Source organism: Scyliorhinus canicula, chromosome 3 (assembly GCF_902713615.1).
Source record: "Scyliorhinus canicula chromosome 3, sScyCan1.1, whole genome shotgun sequence".
Taxonomy (NCBI): Eukaryota; Metazoa; Chordata; class Chondrichthyes; order Carcharhiniformes; family Scyliorhinidae; genus Scyliorhinus; species Scyliorhinus canicula.
The window spans coordinates 28,845,498-28,869,776 of NC_052148.1; the positions used below are offsets into that span (position 1 = coordinate 28,845,498).

Here is a 24,279-nt window from a genome sequence, read left to right on the forward strand (position 1 = left end):
TGATTTTCACCACCCAAGTCCCAGCACACCCAGGCACGTTGTAGCACCCCATTCGCTATCCACTCTCAGACCATTTCCTCTCGCACAAAACTTGACTTCAAAGCTGCAGTGTATGACCTTTATTACTTAGTGCCACGCAGGGCGGTGTCTTTACTCCTCCAGCCACTGCCTCAACTCAAACAAGGCCTCTCTGGCGACACTTTTTAAACAAAGCCATGGACTTGGACAAACCTTGCACACACCCATGAGCTGCACCTAAGTTTTTTTGTAATGTTTTTATTGGGTTTTATTACCTGCACCTAAGTTAACAGCACTTCATCCTGCATTGAAAAATTGCATCTCTCTTTGCTGCAAAATATCAGCAAGGTGTCAAACCAAGGCGACGCTATTCAGCAGACTTGAGCATGTTTGACAGCAACAAAAATCACTCGGGCTGCAGAAAATGCAATTCACTGAAGAAATTAGCACCGACTCTCAACAAGGATAAACGGCAAGAGGCTGAGTATGTATCCTCCACCTCCCATCCTTTGCACTCTAAAAATCAACTTCAAGCTGTGCCGCTCTGCACTTGCATGGAAGGCACGTCAGTGCTGCATATCAGGGCTTACAGGGGAAACCTGTCAGGGTGATTGTTTATGATGCCAGGAAGGCGTGCGACAGAAGGGTCATGAATGGCGATTGTGAAGCATGAGAACGAGGCCCCTAATTGACAAGCAGATCATTTACCGATGCAAATTTAGCGTTTCTTTCAGGAGCCCAGCTGAAGCATAATCCATCACTGGGATAAAACTTTCACAATGGTGACCGTGTTCCTCCCCATTGCTGGCTGGGAAAGGGCACTGAACTCTGCACAAATAGAAAAGCCTGAACGATCCCTTTACACGTTCGGTCGGTCAAGGATCAATTGGCTCACTCGAAGTGCTCACCACACCCGACTGCTCTGTAGCAACAGCGAAGAAGGGTGGCTCTTATTAATCACTGCACACAGGTTTGCACAGTTAAATTCAAAAGAGAACCTGGCATTGGCACTGACTCACCTGATGCCACAGCAGCATGGCATCCGGCCATCGAGGGACAACTTTTCATCTCAACTGTGAGGGGGATGAAGCATAAATATTGACACTTGTCAAACACTGACATGAAAGCAGGGTCTAGTACTGGCGAACAAGTCATCCTGCCCAATGGTGCTGACAGTGTGATTGCACCAGATGAGATAATGCTGCACCAAGAGTTGATATATGAAGCCGACAGGGTGATTGTGCCAGATGAGTTAATAGTGCACCAGTGGTTAAGCAGACATTCCACTATTTTCCACATGAAATTCCATTGCACAAAATGAATCAATGCACTCTACTTCAGAGTACACTGCAGCATAAAGAGCAGAGAGGATAACTGTATTCACTTGTGTTCTCAGAGTTAGCATTGCCAGCTGTGACTTTGGCACAATACAAATGAACTAAAATATCAGCCCAAGGTGTGCTCTGAGCATCATCTCCACAAGTTAAAAAAGAAAAATAAACTCCAATCACACACAAGCCCTCAATTGATTAAACTCCTTGGATATTCTGTTTAGTGAACGGAACATTTTGGTAGCAACCTGGCGAGGGTTTTTCACTGACGGGGTGTTGTTACGATGCTTTCCACATTGGCGAGTGTGCAAAAACAAGTGATGGCAAATTAACGCCTTTGAGGAAATGTTCTCACCTGATGGGAGATGGGCGGCACGCTGGCACAGTGGTTAGCACTGAGGCGTCACAGCTCCAGGGACCTGGGCTCAATTCCGGCCTTGGGTGACTGTCAGTGTGGAGTTGACACATTCTCTCCATGTCTGCCTGGGTAGGAAGGAGGTGGGCGAATGGGCCTAATTTAGGGTGCTCTTACGGAGGGTCGGTACAGGCACATTAGGCCTCCTCCTGCACTGTCGGGATTCCATGGTTCTATAATTTACATCATGAAGGAATGAGTTTGAGAAACAACTGGATGTGTTTCTCATTAGTTTTTGATATTTTAATGAAGTTGATCATCTTAATGAGGAGAAAGGCACTGCGTCGTTGCTGTAAATTTCTGCACTGCAATGCTCACACTACTGGCTACCAACAATGGGAAAATGGGAAGTGCTGCTCAGTATAAGAAGCAAGCCTCTTTACGCAGCAAGAGGGAGTTAATTGTAGGTTGAATTAGATGAGTTCAATGTGTCAGAAGTCGAATTGCAGGCAGCCCTCTTTTCGATGAGTTGGATGAAAAATAATGCCCTATAAAATGATGAGTAGTAATGGAAGCGGGTGGTGGGTATTGGGGGCATTATTCAGTGGGAGAGTGGTGGGTGGGGTCACTGTTACGTTCCCATCACTGTCCCCATTCAGTCTTGGTAGGAAGGCCCATGTTTGGCTTTCCTGAACAATTGCCAATTGAGGCCCTGAAGTGAGGTTGTTTTGTTTTATTTATTTATTTGTTTACAAGACTGATGAGGATATATTGACCATTCCCATTGAGAACACAGCAGCAGGCAGGGAATTGCTATTCAGGAGCTGGGAAAGAAATCCCTGTCGGGGTTGCTTGAGCACTCCCAGGAGTAGACGGGGGTGGGGCTTTATTCAAAGGCATTGAGTACCTGATTGAGACCGCCGGCTTTGGGAAGGGATGGGCTCCACTGACAGCAACCCCCCCCCCTCACTGCTTAGCCCCTCCTCTCTTAGCCTGTAGCCCCCAACTGCCATCATTCATCTGTGCTTGGGTCCATGGGAAATCCTGGGATTTCGTTGTGTGCAGTACCGGCAGCAGCCACTGCTGCCCTGGTAGTGCTGCTGAGCAACAAAGAGCTGCAGACCTTTGATCAGCTCGCAGCTCTTAACGGGCAAGGCTTCTGATCTCAGGATTCTTGATCCTGGAGAAGACCTGCTGCTACCCAGTTAAATGCCTGTTTGGCACATCGTTCGGCAGGTCTTCCCAAAAGGGGGCAACATGGGGCGGTCAAAATGTCCATCACCTCTGTGTGTTTAATTGTATCTATTACAGAAAGCACTGGTCGTGCTAAAGAAAGAAAATTTGACTTTTTGCAGGCATTGACAGAACTTCATGAATATAACAAGGTCCGGTATAGGATAAAATGGAAAATACACCGTTCCAACAATTGCTTCAATTTCATCTTTCCATTTCTAATACCAGCCACTTCAGCAAGTATAAGAACAATTCTCATTTTGTGAATATTTTCTATTATGCTGTATGGAACTTGATTGAAAAAAACTCAAATTAATTCAAATGACACAGTCTCTGGAGAGACATGGGGCGGATTTCGCCGACCCCCCCCCGCAGCTCGTCTCGGAGAATCATAGCATTTACAGTGCAGAAAGAGGCCATTCGGCCCATCAAGTCTGCACCGGCCCTTTGAAAGAGCACCCTATCCAAGCCCATACCTCCACCCTATCCCCATAACCCAGTAACCTCACCCAACACTAAGGGCAATTTTGGACACTGAGGGCAATTTAGCATGGCCAATCCACCTTACCTGCACATCTTGGACTGTGGGAGAATGGCGGGGTCCGGCATGACTCAATGGGCCCCGGGGCTCCCCGAATTCTCCGGCCTGCGATGGGCTGAAGTCCCACCCGTCTTTTGCCAGTCCCGCCGGCGTAAATTGGGGTAGGTCCTTACCGGCGGGACCTGCGGCGCGGGCGGCCTCTGGGGTTCTTGGAGGGGCGCGGGGGGATTTGGCTCCAGGAGGTGCCCCCACGGTGGCTTGGCCCACGATCGGGGCCCACTGATCTGCGGGCAGGCCTGTGCCGTGGGGGACTCTATTGTTCCGCACAGGCAGCTGTAGCAGTCCGCCATTGCCGGTGCGGAAATGAAGCCCTCTGCGCATGCGTGGGGATGATGCCAACACGTGCTAGCGCTCCCGTGCATGCGCCAACTCGCGCCGGCTGGCGGAGGCCCGTTGGCATGGCGTAAAGCCCCTTTCCCGCCGTCCGGCGGGACGCAAACCACTTTGGGGAAGCCCGACGCCGGAGTGGTTCACGCCACTCCTTCCCGCCGGGATCCCCCGCCCCGCCGGGTAGGAGAGAATTCTGCCCATGAAACTCATCCCTGTATCCGGGACTATTAAAACTCGGGTCTCTGAGATGAAAAGACAATGGGTTGGATTCTCTGTCGGCGGGGTCCTCCCTTTCACCGGCAGTGCACTCATGCCCACAGATTTCCCAACGGCGTTGGGGTGCCCACAATGGGAAACCCCATTGGCCAGCTGCCGGGACGGAGAATCCCACTGCCAGAGGCGCGCGCTATACCAGAAAACGAGTGCGGCAGGACGGAGAATCCTGCCCAATGTTACAAAGTACTGCACCACCAAATTCTGCCAACATGTTCCATTACATTGCTTCCAGAGACAACATGAAACCATTCTGAGAGTCGAGAAAGCTATCCATTCCCTTCTTAAATATATTTACTGTGTGGAATCTTACCACATTTTTACAAAGTGTCAGACTCTGACAGAAAACCACTGTGTAGCTCTCCAGCTGCAGAGACCAGGGGCGGGTTTCTCCGACCCCCCCCCCCCCGGTCAGGCCGCAGAATCACTGGGGGGGGGGGGGGGGCGGCGTGAATCCCACTGCTGAATTCTCCAGTGCTGGGGTTTTGGCAGGGGCGGGAATTGCCCCGGTTGCCGGCCACTGGCAGCGGCCCCCCCACCAATTCGCTGGCCCACGATGGGCTGAATGGCCGCCCGTTTTTGGCTGGTCACGCCAGTGTAAATCAAACCAGGTCCGTACCAGCGGGACCTGGCTCTACAGAGTCCTCGGGGGGAAAAGGGGGGTTCTGGCCCCGAGGGGTGCCCCCACGGTGGCCTGACCCACGATCAGGGCTCACCAATCCTTGGGCGGGCCTGTGCCGTGGGGGCACTCTTTCCCTCCGCGCCGGCTGCTGGCAACCTCCACGATTGCCGGCGCGGAGAAGAACCCCACTGCGCATGCGCTGGGATAACGCCAGCACACGCTGGCGTTCCTGCTCATGCGCCAACTCGCACCATCCGGCGGCGGTGTGGAGGATTCCGATGCGGACCGATGCCAGAGTGGATCACGCCACTCCTCGGCACTGGTACAGCCCGCCCTGCCCAGTAGGGGAGAATCCCACCCCAGTTTTCACTCCAGGGGCGGGATACTCCGACCCACCCCCCCCCCCCCCCCCCCCCCCCCCCCCCGGATCGGAGAATCGTTGGGGGGCAGCGCGAATCCTGCCCCGCCTCCCTGACGCTGCCTGCCGTATTCACTGGCACTGTTTTTCGGGTGGGGGATGGGACTCATGCCACGCAGGTCGGGGGGCCATTGGCTGCGGTCCCCAACGGCAATTCTCCGGGCCCCGATTGGCCAAGCGGCCATCCGTTTTTGGCCAGTCCCACCAGCGTGGATTATGTATGGTCCCACACAGTGGGCAGATAAGTTTGCAGGGGCGGTCCTCAAGGGGGCACAGGGGGATCCAAACTTGGGGGGTGGGGCCCCCACGGTGGACTGACCCGTGATCGGGGCCCACCGATCCTCGAGCAGGCCTGTTCCGTGGGGGCACGTCTTCCTTCCACGCCGGCCTCTGTAAGGCTCCGCCATGGCCGGCTCGGAAAACGCATGTGCCAAAATACGCCGGCCGATCTGTGCATGTGCGGAACCACACCGGCCCTTTGGTGTATGCGCGAACTCGCGCCGTCCATTTGGCGCCGGCTGGAGCAGCGCCAACCCCTCCAGCGTCTAGCTAGCCCCTTAGACAGGTTAGAATTCCTCACCTTGGGGGCCCGTTGACGCCGGAGTCGTTGGTGCCGGTTTTCCCGCCGACGTGGGGTCTTAGTCCCTGGAAGGGGGAATCCCGGCCCAGATCTTGAGCCTCTCTCTCGAAAAAATTAAGCTGGGATTTTGCTGTCAGCCTGGCAAGGCGGGATCTGATAGAGCCAGCAAGGACAGTTACATGGAGGATGCCCTGTTCAGAACTGAAGATCAGCTCCGCCACCCCCTTCAAAATCATTGGGCTTTCTCTACCCCCTCGCCACAACTATCGGGCTCCCTTCCAGCCCCCGCACCACGGAAGTATCATCGACATTCTCTCCAACGCCTCCCCCCTCCCCCCAGCTCCACTCATTGCTCTCCCCGCCATTCCTCTGTGCCTGCGTTTCTCCTTCAACGGCCTCGGCGCTCTCCTGCCCCACCACACATAATGGGAAACCACTCCATGTGGCTCCCCAGAGGATCCGTCCCTGGCACAGGTTCGCACTGCCAGGTTGGTACTGCCCAGACATGCCCCTCTCCCCCCTAGGAACTGTGATCCCCCCAGCTGGAGGAAACAGCAACCTTTCATCCAGTCTATCCTGCGTTGTCAGAATTTTATGCTTTACGTTTCAATGAGATCCCCTCTCAGTCTCTGAGTCCCAGTCAATAGAGGCCCAGTTGACCCAATCCCTCCCCGTACGACAATCAATATTTGACTAACTGTCACTCGTCTCTCTACAAAGGAATATTCCAACATGCTCCATTGAGGATATAAAATGTGGAGCGTAAGAAAGATTAGTGCTAGTTCTTATGGTCCACAGGAAAAAGGGCAAAGAAAGGACAAAAGCAGCAGCTTGATCAACTGACTTACTGCATTCAACTACAGACTGATCACCCGTCAACTGATTTAAAGGTAACTTTCAGCTACAATACTGTTACCTCCTCATCCTGTGCCTGAAGGCTAAGATTGAAACAACAAATGGAATTTAGTAACTATCGGATAACCTATTTTATGATCTTAGAGGAATACAACTTGTAAAAGAACTGGGCGTAGATTTACCTCAGAACAATGACATATCCACAGCTTGTGAGATTGTGGGACGAGGGGAAAATGGGATATGAGAAATGGGTGGAAGGTAGGTTAGTGGTAATGCGACAGGGCTAGCAATCCAGAAACCCGTGATAACACTCTGGGGACAAGGGTTCAACTCCCACTACATCATCTGGGAGAATTTAAATTCAATTTGTAAATCTGGTGTTGAAAATTGGTCTTGTAACAGTAACTATCATTGATGATGGTAATGTTCTATCGAACAGTTCACCAATGCCCCTTTACTGGTACTGGTCTTACATGGTCTGGCATAAATGTGACTCGAGGACCAAAGCAAAGTGGTTGATTCTTCACTGCCCACTGGCCTCGCAAGCCCCTCAGTTCAAGGGCAATTAGGATTGACTGAGATGCCCACATCTGATGAAATAGGAAAGAAGAAAGATACTGCCATGTTCAATGGTCTCAGCCCTGCTTTAATGATGTGGCTTTGGTCGGGACTGTGCGCGAGATGCGGGTGTGAAGTGTGCAGCAGTACGAAATGTGTGAGTGCGAGGTTAGCACATCGATTAGCACTCCTTTTGAAAAACGTGAACCTGGTGTAAGTGCTTCTATGGGGAGCCGAGGAGGTGAGTAGACACCTTTGCTCACAGGCAAAGAGCCTGGGAGTGCTGGGATTGCTACACCAGTGCTCAGTGGGGGGGGGTGTGGGGACCCTCGGCTGGGGGTGGCGGACCCTGCACAGGGGTAGGCCGCCATGGGGGTGGGGAGGGGTGGAGGGGGTGTTGGGGGGAAACCGCGGGGCCACCCTACATGGCACCACCATACCAACCCCGGATCGTGTGTACCCATTCCAGAGGCATCCCTGTCCCTACCCATCTGCCCCAATGACCACCCATAACTCCCACCGACTGTTGAGGCCTTAGGCTATTGAGAATGGTGAATTGGCAATCGTAGTTAGGTGAGCACTTCACACATGCCACGTGGATTCCAGTGGATGAGCAGGCCATGTAGCATGTGGGAGTCATTGCCTAGCATCCCAATCATACCGTGATGCCTGGACACTTGATGCCTGGACTTGCGAGTCCTTGTTCACGATTCTGTTAAGGTTAATGTGCAGGTACAGTCGGCAGTTCAGAAGGCAAATGCAATGTGAACATTCATGTCAAGAGGGCTAGAATACAAGACCCGGGATGTACTTCTGCGGCTGTATAAGGCTCTGGTCAGACCCCATTTGGAGGATTGTGAGCAGTTTTGTGGCCCGTATCTGAGGAAGGATGTGCTGACCTTGGAAAGGGTCCAGAGGAGGGTCACAAGAATGATCCCTGGAATGAAGAACTTATCATATGAGGAATGGTTGAGGACTCTGGGTCTGTACTCGTTGGAGTTTAGAAGGATGGGGTGGGATCTTATTGAAAGGCAAAGGATACTGTGAGGCCTGGATAGAGTGGACATGGAAAGGATGTTTCCACTTGCAGGAAAAACGAGAACTAGAGGACGCCATCTCAGACTAAAGGGACGATCCTTTGGAACAAAGACGAGGAGGAATTTCTTCAGCCAGATGGTGGTGAATCTTGTGGTAGTCACCACTGTTTGTATGTAGTATGTATATAAGAAGTAATATGGTAAGGCTCCTGTACTACAGGTATGGGTCTAGATCCCTGCCTGCTGGCTCCGCCCAGTAGGCGGAGTATAAATGTGTGTGCTCATCGAGCTGCAGCCATTTCGGCAGCAGCTGCAGGAGTCAACACATCTCTGCTTAATAAAGCCTCGATTACTCTCTACTCTCGTCTCATCGTAATTGATAGTGCATCAAATCTGTGGAATGCTTTGCGCAGAAGGCTATGGAGGCCAAATCACTGAGTGTCTTTAAGACAGAGATAGATAGGTTCGTGATTAATAAGGGGATCAGGGGTTATTGGGAGAAGGCAGGAGAATGAGGATGAGAAAATATCAGCCATGATTGAATGGCGGAGCAGACTCGATGGGCCGAGTGGCCTAACTCTGCTCCTATGTCTTATGGTCTATGGTCATGACCGCTGCGGCAGGCAACACCACACAGGCAACATCCAACACCCAGGGGATGGGACACAGCTCCGGTAACATGTCCACGGTCGGAGGGTATGTGAGTGCCACTGGGAGGGAGGTATGCCGGGAGAGATGGGCCAAATGTCGGGTCGCATTGCGGAAGAAAGTGCAGAGGCACCATAATGGTTTTTCAAAAAGGTGTTTAATGTGTTATACAATACCCCACTCCTGATGGTGCCGCCACCACTCACACCCCCTACTTACATAGACATAGCCTCATCAGAGGGGTAGAACCCGGGCGAGCTGGTGGCCAACATCCCCAATCAATGGGTCAGATCTGGCTTGTCACCCGTCACCCCCTCCTCCCAATCGATGCCCTTAGGGCCCTGGAGTCCACCTTAGGATGGAGGGGCAGCTGGTTCGAGCCCCGGCTGCCCCTGCATCAACTGGCTCTGCCAGCCCTTGCGGTCCCCCATGGTGTCGATGCCCTCGGCGATGCTCCTCAGTGACTGGGCCATGGTCTTCAGCCTATCGGCAATGCCCACCTGCATGTGGGACACATAGAACATAGAACATACAGTGCAGGAGGCCATTCGGCCCATTGAGTCTACACCAGCCCACAAGCCCACACTTCCAACCTATCCTTGTAACCCAATAACCCCTCCTAATAGCTTATTGTCACACGCTTCAATGAAGTTACTGAGAAAAGCCCCTAGTCGCCACATTCCGGCACTTGTTTGGGGAGGCCAGTACGGGAATTGAACCCGCGCTGCTGGCATTGTTCTGTATTACAAGCCAGCAATTTAGCCCACTGTGCTAAACCAGCCCTTGGTCATTAAAGACAATTTAGCACGGCCAATCCACCTAACGTGCACGTCTTTGGATTGTGGGAGGAAACCGGAGCACCCGGAGGAAACCCACGCAGATACGGGGATACCGTGCAGACTCCTCACAGACAGTGACCCAGCGGGGAATCGAACCTGGGAACACTGAATCGGACACTGTGAGGCAACAGTGCTATCCACTTGTGCTACTGTGCTACCCACGTTACACACTCCGCAGCACCTCGGCCATTCACATCTGAGAGCGGGACATGTCCTGCAGCGCCTCATCAAGGTCGGCCTGCTACTGGATCACATCTCCCAGCGAGGCTGACATCCAGGCTCTCCACTGGGGTCGACACCTTTGCAGTGTTGGCCTCGGTGCCACTCATTGCCGGTGCCATCTCCTGTGCCGCTAGTGTCTGGGACTCCTCCAAGCAGCTATGGATCTGCTGGAGTGACGCTGACATCTCCCTCTGAATGTCCAGGTTGGTTCTTATCATCTCCATCAGCTCTGGGTGACTCTGTATCACAGACCCAGCATCAGGCTGGGACCCAGCTGGGTCCTGGGATACAGCAGACCTCCAATTGCTGTCTCACCTGGGGACTCCTTCCTTCATCTGATGTGTATCATCAGCAGCAATGTGGTGCTCAACAGAATGTGACCCAGAAGCATATCCACTAACATACCCCACCGAGGTGTGTGTAACTGCACTGGTGGAGGCTGGGGATGGCAGCTGTGCTGCGACTAAGGTTGCATCCTCAGAGCTCTCTCGGAGTCAGGAGAGGGTGCTGCCCGGGATGGGCCGGCACCGACGGCTGGAGGACCTGCAGGAGAATGGACATGTGGTCAGTGGCAGGGATGGGTCAGTCACTAAGGCCATCACTACCCACATTTTACAGGTAGCCAGGTGGAGCCCGGTGGTCCTCAACTCTGCGGCGTCCGCCACCCTGCAAGTGGCTGACTGATCTGTCCTCGGTCACCCCAGTCACCTTCAGGGCCCGTTCCTCGAAGGAGGTGAGGATTCTTAAGTCTGGCACCCCTCCACCAGTCTGGGCTCTCTCTCAACGGTTATGGGAGAGCTTCTCCTGAGGAGACACAGAGAGGGCACTATGAGCCACAAGGGTGGTTCACAGTAGTGGGAGGTCTGGGCTGGAGGGGTGATGGGGGTGGAGGGAGGGCTGGGGGTCGCATGGGGAGTTGAGGGGTTGATGCTCCCTTGGGAGTGTGGCATTGGTGTCTATTCACTCGTGCTGCCTGATGTAGATCGTTGACCTTTTTCCGGCACTGGAAGCCAGTCCTCCTGGTCACACTCCCCGAGCTGACAGCTGCTGCCACTTCATCCCAGGCAGCACTGGCTGCCTTATGGTTGACTCTACGGGACTCTCGGGGGAACAGGACATCCTTTATGGCCTCCACTGCATCCAGAAGCCTCCCCAGGTTAGCATCCCCGAATCTTGGGGCCGGTCTCCTTGACGCCATTGTTGTGAGCTGGTTGGGGTTAGCTGAGCAAGTGCAGCTTAAGCGCTGCTTTGCCTTGTTATCGGGGGGCTGGCAAGCGCAGTGCCGGTGAATCAGCTGGCTAGACTTCATTAGCGCGAGAAGCCTGTGAGGCCTCGTTAAGTGGATGAATTAACGTTGAATTGCATTGCCGGCCTCGATGGGCTGAGCACCAAGAAGCTCGCGGCAATTCTCGCTCGCTACCACACTGAGAAACCTTTCCGGAGAATTGCACCCTATGTCACACTGTTAGAAACACAACCTGAAGTGCTGAAGATGGGTAAGCATTAATATTATGCCATGTGACTATGTGCTCAAGAACTTTTAATATGTTCTCATAAAATTAGTTTTGAGTTCAATGAAAGGGCTAAAGTCACTGGTAAAATAGCCATTGTATTAAAGTTTGTCCCCATCACTGAGTAATTGAGTGCTCACTGTAGCAAAATACATTTCGGCAGTTTGTCCAGACAGAAATTTTACCCACTAAGTGACGATCTGCATCAGTAAGGTGCCTTGTTTATATAAGCTTCATCATCTATATATATCCAATTCCGAGCATACCTTCTGTGGAGGAAAGTGAGCCGGAGGTTGAATGAGAAATTTTCATGAATTTGAGGAAGAAACATTGGACACGAAAAGTTCTCCTTTGTGACCAGGGGCTCCATCTGGCTTCAGATAAACTGGCTTGGCAGACATTCTCTTATGAAAAATCATATTTAGCAGTTAATGTACCTGCAAGTGGCAGATGCAACTAATAATTTGGAAACAGTTGACTCGTCGACACAACTAACGAGGCCATTCAACCCAATGTGCTCGCCCTGGCTCTTTGATGGAGCTATCCAATTCATCCCATTCCCCTGCCCTCAGTGGGTGTTCTGAAAAGGCAAGTTTAGACCTCGTTATTGTCTTCCGTGGAAAAACTGGCGAGGCCCACCTTGGGACCAGGGAAATAGTAACTGTCCTGGAGCTGGAACTCTGCCCGTAAATTTGTTCAAACCATCCAAGTCAATTAACTGACCGTCACTGAAAAATTCATAGCAGCCCTGTGTGAGCTGCTACTCTGAAGGTCGAAAGAGGATGAAGGGCAGCTCCTCAAATGCAGCTTGATGTGGAGCAAAGTGAGGAAGACTTCGAATTTAAGTGGCTGCTGAAGACGCGCAGCTCTGGAAAAGACACGGCCGTCCCGGTTTGACAAACGCGAAGGCGAGTTAAACATTTGTGGTGTCTCCACACTTCAATACTGAGATGAAAGCCTCTTTCTTTTTAAACTGTCGCGCATGAGAATGATTAAGTAATTACAGAAGTACCAAAACTCTTCCCTGTTACTGACACACTGAACGTCAAAAGTTGGGTAGTATCTGTCACAACAGTTTTTGAGACATTCCTGTTAGCAAGCAGTGTAGAGAGGTATTATAGAGGGGACAGCTTCAAGGCTGTCATCTTGTTAAGCGAACTGTCACTATTCCGACAGTTTAGGGAAGATCTTTATTAGACCCATACTGCTAGTTGAGTTGCAATCAAACTGCATGGGGGAGGGAGGGAGGAATTCATTATTTGAGGAATAGTTGCCTCATGCAAAGCTCGCCGTTTTGGTTAAATTCCCCCTCCCCCCCTCCCACTACCCCCTGCCCTTCCCGACACATGCCATTTGTGATGACTCAGCATTTCTTCGAGCTTCCATAGTGACTGCCGAAACATATGTGGGCAGCCTTTTCTAATGGGGAGAGTTTTGTTTTCTGCGGCAATGACTGGAACAGCAGGTCATGAGAAAAGTAAAGCATGAGGAAAGCCAATTGAAGCTCGCTCATCCAGTATGCTCATGCTCACGGTTCACCAGCCAACCACATTTCACATTTGTGTCTCTACTACTCCTCACCGCATTACTTGTCACTCTGAGTGAAGGATTCATTCGCTTCTCCCTGATTCAAATTTAGTTTATGAAGTATTTGAAGCACGGTTTGCCATTCCAATTCGGAGCTGTGCTGTCGGATGTACTGTCCTTTGTGCTGATATTAAACCAAGGCCCGGTCTGCCTATTTGAGTGGTTCCAATGGATGCTAAAGATCCTGAGGAACTACCAGAAGAAAATACCGTCACGCAAAAGAAAACACGGGTTAACCGTTCATTCTTCACGTTAAATAGGTTGCTCTTTCCAAGGGCCGGTGCAGACTTGTTGGGCTGAATGGCCTCCTCCTGCACTGCAGGGATTCTATGATTCCAGGATTAATGCTCTGGTTTCAGACAAAATAGTTGCTACATTTCCCCACATAATAATGTTCACTATACTTCGACTTTGAGGAAGCCAGAGAAATACATGAAGGTAAAATAAATACACCGAATTTACACCGATAGGGTGAAAGGAAGAAGGGTGGAGGGAGGTTTGTCTGAAGCATAAACAACAGCATGGTCCATTTTCTAAAGAAATGTTCATTTACGGGATGTGGGCGTTGCTGGCTGGGAAAGCATTTATTGCCCATCACTAGTTGCCCTTGAGAAGATGGTGGTGAGTTGCCTTCTTGAGCCGCTGCAGTCCATGTGATGTAGATACACCCACAGTGCTGTTAAGGAGGGAATTCCAGGATTTTGACCCAGAGACAGTGAAAGAATGCTGATATAGTTCCAATTCAGGATGGTGAGTGACTTGGATTTGAACTTCCAGGCGGTGATGTTCTCTGGTATTGCTGCTTTGTCCTTTGCGATGGTAGAAGGCATGGGTTTGGAAGGTGTTGCCTAAGGAACCTTGGTAAATTCCTATGGTGCATCTTGTAGATGTTACACAGTGATGGCACTATTGGTCAGTGGTGGAGGGATTGCACAGAATGTGGACAAATAACATGTTTCTGTGTTGTGTGTTCTATGTTATTTTATGTAATTATGTAATAATAAATGCCAAAGACACCCATGGTTACTGACCTGAAGGGAGGAGAATCCAATGTTAAAAGGCGACTGTTGGTGAGGGCGAGCCCTTCAAGGCTTGAACTCAATTTATTTTGAACTTACCCCATACCTGGGAACTCCTCCCACCAGCCTGAAAATTGCAGCTTGGTAGGAAATAGCCCTGAGGTGGTCAATAATTGTCCATTTTCGGGCCTCAGTTGCAGCAATGGTGGGCAGGCCAGCCAGTGTAAAATTGCAGAGAGTCAGGTTGGGCAGGAGCCCTGTGTGAAGCCTGTCCAATGGTTTTTACTCTCATCCCTGCCCACAAACCTACCGACGGTGATGTCAAATTCAGCCGAGTGAGGGGAAAATAATCTAGCTACGTTTTTCAGATAGAGGTAGGCAAATATTTGAAAACAAAATTAAGAAAGTATAGGAAATGCAGGGACGAAGGAGTTAGCGCTATCACTGAGGTAACATCATTAGAATGGGACACTGCATGACTCTATCTGGAGAACAACATTAAACAGGCTTTCTGGCCTCAATATTAATAGGCCTAGAATGGGCAGGAGAGGTTGGGGACGATGGGTTGATTTGTGCAACACGAGAAGGCAAGTGGATATCAGGGTGTTGAAGTAAAACTTTTAATTAATGTATTTGATTGTAATTATGTACCCCAGGGCAGCATGGTGGCATAGTGGTTAGCACCGCTGCCTACGGCGCTGAGGACCCGGGTTCGAATCCCAGCCCTGGGTCACTGTCTGTCTGGAGTTTGCACATTGTCCCCGTGTCTGCGCGGGTTTCATCCCCACAACCCAAAAGATGTGCAGGGTAGGTGGATTGGCCATGCTAAATTGCCCCTTAATTGGAAAAAAAATTATTGGGTCCTCTGAATTTTTTAAAAACTTCTTAAAAAATAAAAATTTCTGATCACCTCTGTCCTAAATGGTCTACCCCATATCCTAAGATTGTGATCCCTGGTTCTGGAGACACCAACATTATGTACCCGATTTCAAATTTAATGCTGTGCTCTTGGGGAGTTGGGAACAGTGGGACAGGGGCTCCAGATGTTTTTTTTGGCTGATTCAGCACTTCTTGCAGACTCAGAGAAGCAAGAGTTACGGTCGGCAGGACTACTGGGTTTTTCAGGCACTCTCAGTTTCACTTTCATCCTCCCTCTTCCCACTCAATACCGGGACCTTAATGTTGAATATTGCCATGTCAGTACTATCGATTTAAACTCCTGAAAATCGTTCTCTACCACACACTTGGCATGTTCGTAAAAGGATTTGCAGTTTTGTCATACTAAACAGCTTTGGTTACATACAAACACTTCGTACAATACAATACAAAAATACTTTGACAGAGAAGCAACTGGATTATGAACAAATGCACCAAAACAAAACATTGAAATATCAACAAAAGTCACTTTCGAGTTCTGTCTATTGATTCTAATCGAATATTATCACAGATGTTGCTGGTCAGGTATGAAACATGATTGCCTTGGTGTACCTACTAGAAAGTTTGAGATAAATGGACTTTCAAAGCCAGGTACATTTCTGTACTGTCAGGTTTGAGGATTTCAGTTAGCACACTTCCCTTTTATCTCTGTAACCTGGGTTTCATCTCAGCCAAAAGTATTTTCTTTCTTTCCGCTAGATGAAAGGGGCCACAAGTGCAAGGAGCTCGTGGGCTTTGTCACTGAAATAGCCGTAATCAAAGTCACAATACATAGCAGACATTGCTGAGTGTATCACAGAAGACATGCGTATAACAGCCATTGTCTTGTCCATACAGCATACTGTGATATTTGTTGCAATGCATTATCCTTTACTGGTTAAGATTCCAAGATGAAATAAAAAACCTTGGGCCAGATTTTCCCATTTGAGGCAGGACCGATCCCAGATCGTGTTCCCACCTCCATCGGCAGTTTGCCAGGGAAGGGGATTTTCATAAGTTATTAATTTAATTAATGACTCTAGAGATGGGTCTGCAACCCAATTAATGGTCGGCGGAGGATGGAGGGAGTTGGTGGGGAGGGTAGGACGTGAAGTGAGCCTGCCCAGTCTTAAAATAATAAGAGAAACTTTGTGGTTGTCATGGTGACCAAGGCAAAATGGAGAGCTGGGACAGGAGAGGAAAAGGTCAGTTAGTAAAATTTCATTGCTGCTCAGTAGTTTCATTTGGTCCAAACTTAGACTTTTTTTCAACCAAATTAAACTGTCTCAGTGCTGCCGCCCTTGTTTTTTTAATCTTTATTCGTTCATGCGATGTGGGTGTTGCTGGCTGGGCCAGCATTTATTGCCCATCCCTGAGGACATTTAACAGTCAACCACATTGCTGTGAGCCTGGAGTCACATGTAGGCCAGACCAGGTAAGGAAGACAGATTTCCTTCCCTAAAGGACATTAGTGAACCGCATGGGTTTTTATGACAATTGACAATGGTTTCATGGTCATCATTAGACTTTTAACTCCCGATTTTTATTGAAAATTGGTAAGGGGGGGGGGGGGGGGAAGAAGGCCTCAGGGGAATTCAATACAGTTCCAAAAACAAGTCGTATGGCAGAGAGTAAAGGAATAGTCAGGAACTCAATTTCCGGTTTTGCAGCTAATGGCAAAACTACAAGGAGTTAAAGCAAAAGAGAAAAATAATAAACATCCAAATAAAACATCAGTGCTGAGGGACAGGGAAGGGGGAACAGTCCAATTAAGAGTTCTGTATACTAATGCACGGAGCGCAAGGAATAAACTGGATGAGCTGCAGGCACAAATGCAAATTGAAGATTATGATGCAGTAGCTATTACAGAGGCATGGTTGCAGGATGGTCGGAACTGGGAACTAAATATACTCAGATATAAAGTTTACAGGAGGGACAGGGAAGATGGCAGAGGGGGTGGCCGAGCCTTACTGATTAGAAATGCCATCAACTCAATGGTGAGCGAGGATATAATGAGGGGAAAGCATCCAGTGGAGACCATATGGAGACCAAAAACAACCTCTCTACACGTTGGAAAGACCAAGGAACTGATCACCGTCTTCAGGGAGCGTAGCACGATACCTCCCCCCATCTACATCAATAGATCCAAAGTAGAGATGGTCGATAACTTTCAGTTCCTGGGGGTCACCATCACCAACAGTCTGTCCTGGTCTACTTACCTTGATGCAACAGCCAAGAAAGCCCAACAACATCTCTACTTCCTACGGAATCTAAAGAAATTCGGCATGTCTGCATCAACTCTCACAAACTTCCACAGATGTGCCCTCGAGATATCCTATCCGGCTGCATCATAGCTTGGTATGGCAACTGCTTGGCCCAAGATCGCAAGAAACTGCAGTGCGGTGAAGTCAGCCTAACGTATCACACAAGCTTGCCACCCTCACATTGATTCTGTATCCAGACCCTTTCATCAGACAGAAGGTACAGAAGTCTGAAGACCCGCATATCCAGACATAGGAACAGCTCCTTCCCCACAGTTACGAGACTCCTCAACAACTCTCTCTTGGACTGATCTGTTCCCTGTAAGAACACTATTCACGACGCCCTATGCTGCTCTTGTTTGGCCTTGTGTCGCACTGTAACCAGTCACTATTTGTTGATGCACCACTGTCAATGTACTCAGTCGATTATTCTTTTGTCTACTGTGTACGTTCCTTCGGCCGTAGAAAAATACTTTTCACCATAGTTCGATATATGTGATAATAAATATCAATCAATCAATCAATATGGTTGGAAGGGAGGAACAAACAAGCATCTAAAACTGTAATGAGTGTTGTGTATCAACCCCTGGTCGCAGTTCTGAGGTGCTAGCTTGTATAAATGCAGAAAATAGGCAAGTATGTAGCAAAACAGAGTAGCAATAATGGGGGATTTTAACTTACACATTGATTGGGAGAGGCAGACTAGCACCTATCAGGAATGTAGTGAATTTCTAGAATGCGTCTGGGATAGTTTCCTGCAGCAATATATTCCAGATGTGATAAGGGGATAGGCAATATTAGGTTTAGTTATGAATAATGAGCCAAATTTAGTCGCCTAACTATGTCCGAACATTTACCAAATAGTAAACACAACATGATGAAATTCAGCGTAGAATTTGAAAGTGAAAAGCACGATTCAGATACGAGAATTTTAGACTTGGGTAAGGCTGATTTTAATGGGATGAGACAGAGACTCTCCACGGTGATCTTGGAAGATCTGTTAGTGGGTCAAACTACTGAAGATCAGTGGAAAATATTTAAAGAAACATTTAACAAGATACAGAGTGAGTATATACCCCTGAGAATAAAAGGCTCCACTTCACAAAGACAAACCAGCTATGGGCAATTAAGGTTAGGGACAGCATAAAACTAAAAGAAAAGGCTTACAAAAATGCAAAGCATAGCACAGATCTGGCCGAATGGCACAGGTACAAGAACCAGTAAAGGGTTACAAAGCAGCTTATAAGAGATACTAAAAGGGATTATGAAAGGAAACTTTCAAGGGATTCAAAATCAATGAGAAGAAACTTTACAGTTACATAAAGGGTGGTGAGGAGCAATGTAGGCGGGAAAATGGCAGACATGTTGAACAATTACTTTGCCTCCGTATTTACAGTTGAAATGGAGGATAACTTGCCATAGTCCCAAACAAATGAATAGTCGAACGAGGACAGGGACTTAATAAAATTAACGTAACTACAGCAGCAGTAACAAGGAAATTAATGGAAATTAGTGTGACAAATCCCCAGGACCTGACGGTTTCCATCAGAGAGTGCTCAAGCAAGTAGGGGAGCATATTGTAGATGCCTGAATTATAAACTTTCAGAGTTCACTAGATTCAGGAGTAGTCCCTCTGGATTGGAAAATTGCTCATGTCACTCCACTTTTTAAGAAGAGTGAAAGAGGGAAAACAGGGAATTACAGACCCATTAGCCTAACATCTGTGGTGGGGAAACTGCTGGAGTCTATAATCAGGGATGGGGTAGCTGAACACGTTGAAAAAGTTTGGTTCATCAGGTAGAGCCAGCATGGGTTCATGAAGGAAAGGTCATGCCTGACTAATCTTATTGAATTATTTGAAGCGGTGACAGTGGTAGTGAACAGGGTAATGTCTATGGATATTATTTATATGGGTTTCCAGAAGGCATTTCCAACACAAGAGACTGTTAACTAAGGTGGAAGCCCAAGGAGTTGAGGGCAAATTATTGACATGGTTCGGAAATTGGCTGAGTGACAGGCGCCAGAAGTGGGGTTAATGGGTAATTACTCTAATTGGCAGAAGATGCGAGTGGTATATCACAGAGATCGTCTTGGGGCCTCAATTATTTACATTATTGATTAATGACTTGGATGATCGCAAAGAAAATCATATATCCAAATCTGTGGATGATACCAAGTTGGGCAGCATTATAGACTGCCTACATGATAGCATAAAATTGTAAGGAGATATTGACAGGTGAGGTGAATGGGCAAAATTGAGACAGAAGGAATTCATTTTGGACCAAAAATGGCGATCCATTTTGGACCAAAAAAGGATACAGCAGAGTACTTTCTAAATGAAAAAAGGTTTAAAGTGGATTTCCAAATAGAATTGGGCGTTCAGGTGCAGAGATCCTTAAAATACCACGAGCCAGTGCAGAAAATAATCAAAAAGGCTAATGGAATCCTAGCATTTATATCGAGAGGACTGAAGTACAAAGACACAGGGGGCTGGATTCTCCGTAGGCCTTCGTAACGCGGGTTGCCTGCGAAAACAATCGGTGCGCATGACTCCGGCGTCCGGGCCTTCTTTTAAGCTGGCAATCTCCGGTCCCGGAAGGGCTAGCAGCTGACTAACGCGATACGCGTCAGTTTCACCAGCTGCGGAAGTGGTGAGACCCGGCGTTTTTTGGAGGAGGAGGAGGAGAGAGACAGACCCGGCATTTTGGGGGGGGTGGGGGGGTGGTGAGACCCGGCATTTTGGGGGGGGGGGTGGTGAGACCCGGCATTTTGGGGGGGGGGGGGTGGTGAGACCCGGCATTTGGGGGGGGGGGGTGGTGGTGAGACCCGGCATTTGGGGGGGGGGGGTGGTGGTGAGACCCGGCATTTTGGGGGGGGGGGGGGGGGTGAGACCCGGCATTTGGGGGGGGGGTGGTGGTGAGACCCGGCATTTGGGGGGGGGGGGGTGGTGAGACCCGGCATTTTGGGGGGGGGGGTGGTGAGACCCGGCATTTTGGGGGGGGGTGAGACCCAGCATTTGGGGGGGGGGGGTTGCGGCAAAGGGGGGGGGTTTGGGGCAGCGGCGGGCAGAGAGGAGGGGCGACGGATGCCCGGGGCAACGCACCGTCGCCCCCCCCCTCTGTACGCCGCTGCCCCCTACCCCAACCCCCCCTCACCACCCCTACATGCCTCCCCACCACTCCTACCCCCCTCCCCACCACCCCACCTCCCTCCCCACCACCCCTACCCCCTCTCCACCACCCCCACCCCCCTCCAACGCCACCCCCCATCTCTCGCAACGCCGCAACCCCCCCCCCCCCTCAACGCCGGGTCCCCCCCCCCTCAACGCCGGTACCCACACCCCCTCAACGTCGGTACCCACACCCCGTCCCCCTCCCTCTGAAGGCCGGTACCCACACCCCCCCCTCTCTCCTCCTCCCCCCCTCTCCTCCTCCCCCCACTTCCTTCCTCCCCCCCCTTCCTTCCTCCCCCCCCCTTCCTTCCTCCCCCGCCCTTCCTTCCTCCCCCCCTTCCTTCCTCCGTTAGTGGGGGGGGGGGGGTGCGGCGTTGGAGGGGGGTTGGGGTGGTGAAGGGGGTAGGGGTGGTGAGGGGGGGTTGGGGTAGGGGCAGCGGCGTGCAGAGAGGGGGGCAACTGATGCCCGGGGCCAACGCACCGTCGCCCCCCCTCTGCACGCAGCTGCCCCTACCCCAACCCCCTCCCCTCACCACCCCTACCCCCTTCACCACCCCTACCCCCTTCACCACCCCTACCCCACTCGAACGCCGCACCCCCCCCCCACCCCCCACTAACGCCGCACCCCCCCCCACTAACGGAGGAAGGAAGGGGGGGAGGAGGAAGGAGGGGGGACGGAGGAAGGAGGGGGGGAGGAGGAAGGAGGGGGGACGGAGGAAGGAGGGGGGGAGGAGGAAGGAGGGGGGGGAGGAGGAAGGAGGGGGGGAGGAGGAAGGAGGGGGGGAGGAGGAAGGAGGGGGGAGGAGGAAGAATGGGGGAGGAGGAAGGAAGGGGGGAGGAGGAAGAGGAAGGAGGGGGGAGAAGGAAGGGGGGGAGGAGGAGAGAGGGGGGGGTGTGGGTACCGGCCTTCAGAGGGAGGGGGACGGGGTGTGGGTACCGGCGTTGGGGGGGGGGGGGGGGTGGGTTGCGGCGATGAGGGGGGGTTGCGGCGTTGAGGGTGGGGGGTTGCGGCGTTGAGGGGGGGGACCCGGCGTTGGAGGGGGGGGACCCGGCGTTGAGGGGGGGGACCCGGCGTTGAGGGGGGGGACCCGGCGTTGAGGGGGGAGGACCCGGCGTTGAGGGGGGGGACCCGGCGTTGAGGGGGGGGACCCGGCGTTGGGGGGGGGGACCCGGCGTTGAGGGGGGGGGACCCGGCGTTGAGGGGGGGGACCCGGCGTTGAGGGGGGGGGACCCGGCGTTGAGGGGGGGGACCCGGCGTTGAGGGGGGGGGACCCGGCGTTGAGGGGGGGGGACCCGGCGTTAAGGGGGGGGGGTTGCGGCGTTGCGAGAGATGGGGGGCGGCGTTGGAGGGGGGTAGGGGTGGTGGGGAGGGGGGTAGGTGCGTTGGAGGGAGGTAGGGGTGGTGAGGGGGGGTGGTTGGGGTAGGGGGCAGCGGCGTACAGAGGGGGGGGCGACGGTGCGTTGGCCCCGGGCATCCGTCGCCCCCCCCTCTCTGCCCGCCGCTGCCCCCAAACCCCCCCGATGCCGCAACCCACTCCCCCGATGCCCCCCGATGGCCGCAACCCACCCCCCCGATGCCGCAACCCACTCCCCCGATGCCGCAACCCACTCCCCCGATGCCGCAACCCACCCCCCCGATGCCGCAACCCACCCCCCCGATGCCGCAACCCACCCCCCCGATGCCGCAACCCACTCCCCCGATGCCGCAACCCACTCCCCCGATGGCCGCAACCCACCCCCCCCGATGCCCCCCCCATGCCGCAACCCACCCCCCCCGATGCCCCCCCCCATGCCGCAACCCACCCCCCCCCGATGCCGCAACCCACCCCCGACACTGAACGGCGTCAACCATCATCAATGGTTGACGCCGTTTTAAATCAACTGTGATTTTCGCCGACGTGACCCGTGGCCACGTCGGCGGGACTTCGGCCCATCCGGGCCGGAGATTTAAGGTCAGTGCAAAAAAAATGAAATCCCGCCGGCGCCAGCTGTTTTCACAGGCTGCCGGCGGGATTTGCACAACGCCGGTTTTTTACCGGCGGGAGAATTCGAAAACCTGCGGGAGCGGAAATAACGCCTCTTCCCGCCAATTCTCCGACCCTGCGTGGGGTCGGAGAATTTCGCCCAGGGCTTGTGCTGCAGCTATACAAAACCCCGGTTGGGCCCCACCTGGAGTACTGTGAGCAGTTCTGGGCACCACACCTTAGGAAGGATATTTTGGCCTTGGAGAGAGTGCAACATATGTTTACAAAAATGATTCATGGATAACAGGGATTAAGTTAGGAGAAGAGATTACTCAAATTAGATCTGTTTTCGGTAGAATTTAGAAGGTTAAGAGGTGGTTTGATTGAGGTATTCAAGATATTAACAGGGAAAGACAGGGTAGATAAAGATAAACTATTTACACTGCTTGGAGATTCTCAAACTAGGGGGCATTGTATAAAAATTAGGGCTAGGCTGTTCAGGGGAGATATTACAAAGCACCTTTTGACTCAAAGGGTGGTAGAGGTTTGGAACTCTCTCCCACAAACAGCAGTTGAAGCTGGAACAGTTGTTCATTTTAACTCTGAGATTGGCAGATTTTTTTTTAAACAAAGATATTGAGGGATATTGGCCAACGGCAGGAATGTGGAGTTAGGTCACAGATCATCCATGATCTCATTAAATGTCAGGACAAGCTCGAGGGGCTGAATGGCCTACTCCTGTTCTTATGTTCCTATAATTCAGATATAGTTATTGGCAAGGACACCAAAGGAGCACTCACTGTTTTTTCTTCAAAGTAGTACCATCGACTCTTTTACGTACGCCTGAGAGGGAAGGTGGGTTTAACGTCTGTTCTGAACGATGACGCCTATGACAGTCCCAGCACTCCTTCAATACTGCGAGTGTCAGCCTTGAATTTTTGTGCCGCGTCCGCGGTGAGAGGGCCACCCACAGAGCCAAGCCTGACACAGGGGAGGTGGTTGGGCTCGGGTTTCAGATGAAGACTTTGACATCTCTCTCTCAACTTGAACCCACTCATGTTTGGAGGTTAGAATCCACCCCTTTAACTGCAATAAGTGCACAGTTGATGTTGCTCATTGCAACAAACATGTTCAGCGGGATTCTCCGACCCCCCGCCGGGTCGGAGAATCCCTGGGGGGGGGGGGGGCGCCCCGACGCTGGCTGCCGTATTCTCCGGCAGCGGTTCTCAGGCAGGGGCGGGGTTCATGCCACGCCGGTTGGGGGCCGTTGGCAGCCCCCCCCCCCCCCCCCCCCGGCAATTCTCCGGGCCCCAGGCTGTCCATTTTTGGCCAGTCCCGCCGGCGCGGGTTAGGCATGGTCCCACACAGCAGGACCTGGCAGATAAGTCGGCTGGGGAGGTCCTTGGCGGTGGGGGAGGGGGGGGGGAGGCGGTCAGGGGACTCCCATGATGGCCTTGCCCGCGATCGGGGCCCACCGATCTGCGGGCGGGCCTGTGCCGTGGGGGCACTCCTTCCTTCCGCGCCGACCCCTGTAGGGCTCCGCCATGGCCGACGCGGAAAAGAAAACCCCCCCGCGCATGCGCCAGAATACGCCATTGGTTCCGTACATGCGCAAGATCATGCCACCCCCTTCGGCGCATGCGCGAACTCGCGCAGTCCCTTCGCCGTCGGTTGGAGCGGCGCCAGCCCTTCCGGCATTCACCTAGCCCCCGGAAGTGCGGAGAATTCCACACTTTCGGGAGTTGTTAACGCCGGAGTGGTTGGTGCCAGTCCTCCCACCAGCGTGGGGACTTAGTCTCCGGAAAGGAGAATCCCGTCCATTATCTCCTTCTGTTACTTGGTTAAAAACGGTCATTTAAAATTCATCTGAGCAACGGCAAGTAGTACCTCGTGCTCAAGAATTTGATGCAGCAGTACTGAGAGTATTTGG

At 51.8% G+C, this 24,279-nt stretch overlaps 1 protein-coding gene across 3 annotated transcripts in view; it reads right to left on the reverse strand.

Annotated features, from left to right (window-relative positions):
- ctnna2 (catenin (cadherin-associated protein), alpha 2) overlaps positions 1-24,279 on the reverse strand; it is a 1,599,328-nt gene that overhangs the window by 169,529 nt on the left and 1,405,520 nt on the right. The window lies entirely within an intron of this gene.